Below are 2,812 nucleotides of genomic sequence, written 5' to 3'. Positions count from 1 at the left end.
TGACTGGGGGAAGATCCATCCTCTCCATTTGAAATCGAGACACGAATTCCCGGAGTGTCTCGTTTATGCGCTGTCGGACCTTGAATAGGTCGGATTTCCTTGTTTCTACCCTGATCGCTCCGGCGTGAGCTTTCACGAAGGCATCGGCTAACATGGCGAACGAATCGATGGAATTTGGTGGTAAGTTATGATACCACGTCATTGCCCCCTTGGACAAGGTTTCTCCGAACTTTTTCAACAAAACTGACTCGATTTCATCATCTTCGAGATCGTTTCCCTTAATCGCGCATGTGTATGCTGTCACATGCTCGTTTGGGTCCGAGGTCCCATTATACTTCGGGATATCGGGCATTCTAAATTTCTTAGGGATAGGTTTTGGGGCGGCACTGGATGGGAACGGTTTTTGTACAAACTTTTTAGCGTCAAGGCCCTTCAGGACCGGAGGTGCACCTGGTATTTGGTCGACCCTGGAGTTGTATGTTTCTACTTTTTTATTGTTGGCCTCGATTTTTTCCTCCCCCTTTTCGATTCGTTCGGTCAGTTCTTCTAGCCTCCTAAGAACCGCAGAATCAGCATCCGGCCCACCCCGTTCCGGCTGTACTGGGGTTGGATTGATGATTGCAGCTGCACGGGGCTCCTGGACCCGGCTCTGGAGCTGGGCTATAGCCAATTGCTGGGCTTGCAGCATGTCAAAAATCATTTTAAGGTTGATAGTCTCTTCGCCGACTGCCTGGGCCCTCGAATCGTCCTCTCCCCGGACGCTATGCGATGATCCGGAGGCCTGATCAGTGTTGAGCGCCATCCGGGAACCGGCATCTATCGGGTTTTCGAGCCCGGGCATTCCATTGTTTCCCGTCTGCTGTTCAAGTTCGTTGTTAATTGATTGTGCCATTCTATGAGTTGGTAATTTGAATGTAAGATGGACTCTTTTGCAAAGAACCAGTGTATTGTGATGCGTCAAGAAAGAGTATCAAAGAGCTCACCAATATCCTTAGCCCCACGGTGGGCGCCAAACTGTTTACCCTCGAATCCGGATAACAATTGAATTTATATGGGGTTTTAAGGATCCGTGAACTAAAAGATACAAAAGGTTTTTAGGTTAAGGAAAATAAAGATAAAGACTCAACAATTGCTGTTAAAGTAAATAATCGCAGAATATAATATTGCTTAGAACAGTTGTGCTTGATGATCCTCAAGAATTTAGAGAGATCCCCCTTTATACATTCTGATTAAGGGTAAAAATAAGGTAGGTCAATTGATTACATCGTGGATCCCTGTAATTACGCCTTAATGGCCTGAAGTGGTTGAGAAAATCACGTTTGGGCGAGATATCCGGCGACGCTTGGTTATCCGTTACGAGTCCGGCTTCCGACCTTGTGTGTTTCTCCATCCGGTGGTGACTCCTATCGAGCTCTGTAACGGTCTCGAAATGACTCGACCTCGGTTGTAGACGTGGCCGTCGTTCTACCTTGCATCCAGGTCGGGTTCGATGGCCCCGATTTGCTCCGGTCCGGACCCAACCCGGTCGGGCTCAAGCAAAAAAGGGTATCACCTAATACAAATATATTGTAACTGAAAGCAAGATTTGGAGATGGTATAGAGTTGTTTAACATTAACCTAAGCCTAATATTGAACGTACTTTTACAAGAATTATAAGCAGGGGCGGATCTATGGTATTAGGTGTGGTTCACGTGAACTCAATAACTTTTGCGCATATCCTATATTTGTATTAAAAAATTCACTAAATTTATTCTAATAATTAGCTCGGAACACTAATTTGTCGGCTGATTATTGTCGTATATTAACTTGAGATTGCAATAGAAAGTCATAAACTTCAAATCTTAGATTTGTACTCGTACTAAGCCTCAATGTAAACTATTAGATTAGACATTTTTGTACCTACACATAAACAACTAGTCCATATACTCGAATTTCCAAGTACATTTTCTTGATTTTTCCCTTAAAATTAGCTCAATTATTGTAAACAATTTCGCATCATTTTTTAGGATTTAACTTGTACTCCCTCCGTTTCAAATTAAATGAGGTAGTTTGACTCGGCACGGAGTTTAAGGATAAAAAGAAAGATTTTTGAAATTTGGGGTTTTAAAAGCTTAAGGGGTAAAGCTTTATGGGGTCATAACTTTTGTGTGGTTATAAAAGCTTCTCATTAAGGGTAAAATGGTAAAATGAGGAGTTTAAAGTTGAATTATTTTCAAATTTAGAAATGTGTCATTTATTTTGGAACAGACTAAAAAGGAAAGTACCTCATTTAATATGAAACAGAGGAGAGACAGAATAAAAATTCTTTTAACAATATTGGGTTATCTAATAGTCGTGACATGTAATTTTTTATAATAAGTAATGAGTTGATAACCTAAAATAAAATATCTTGTTATAACCAATTAAATGATTCTGATACTATGAATTTTTTTTTATAGAGCACGTATATGAATTGGTAGGGTTAAAGGTTCATGATATTTAAAAGAGCTTATGTATATCTGTAAATTGTTTGTTTATTATGCAAAATAATTTTAAAATCAAATATTCCATATGTTTCAATTTATGTGAATCTATTTGACTGAGCACAAAGTATTAAAAAAAAAACTTTTGAACTTGTGGTGTAATATAAGGCACATTTATTTTGTGTAACTACAAATCATTGCATAAAGGTAAATTATTTTCAAATATGAAAAGTGATCATTTTATTTGGTACGGTCTAAAAAATACATAAATTGAAACTGTGGGGGGGGGGGGGGGGGGGGGAGGGGGGGGTACTACTTAATTAAACTTAAACTTTAAAAAGTTAAAACGG

This window comes from Nicotiana attenuata, chromosome 1 (genome assembly GCF_001879085.1).
Source record: "Nicotiana attenuata strain UT chromosome 1, NIATTr2, whole genome shotgun sequence".
In the NCBI taxonomy this organism is placed as follows: Eukaryota; Viridiplantae; Streptophyta; class Magnoliopsida; order Solanales; family Solanaceae; genus Nicotiana; species Nicotiana attenuata.
Note: the sequence above shows the minus strand (reverse complement) of the source record.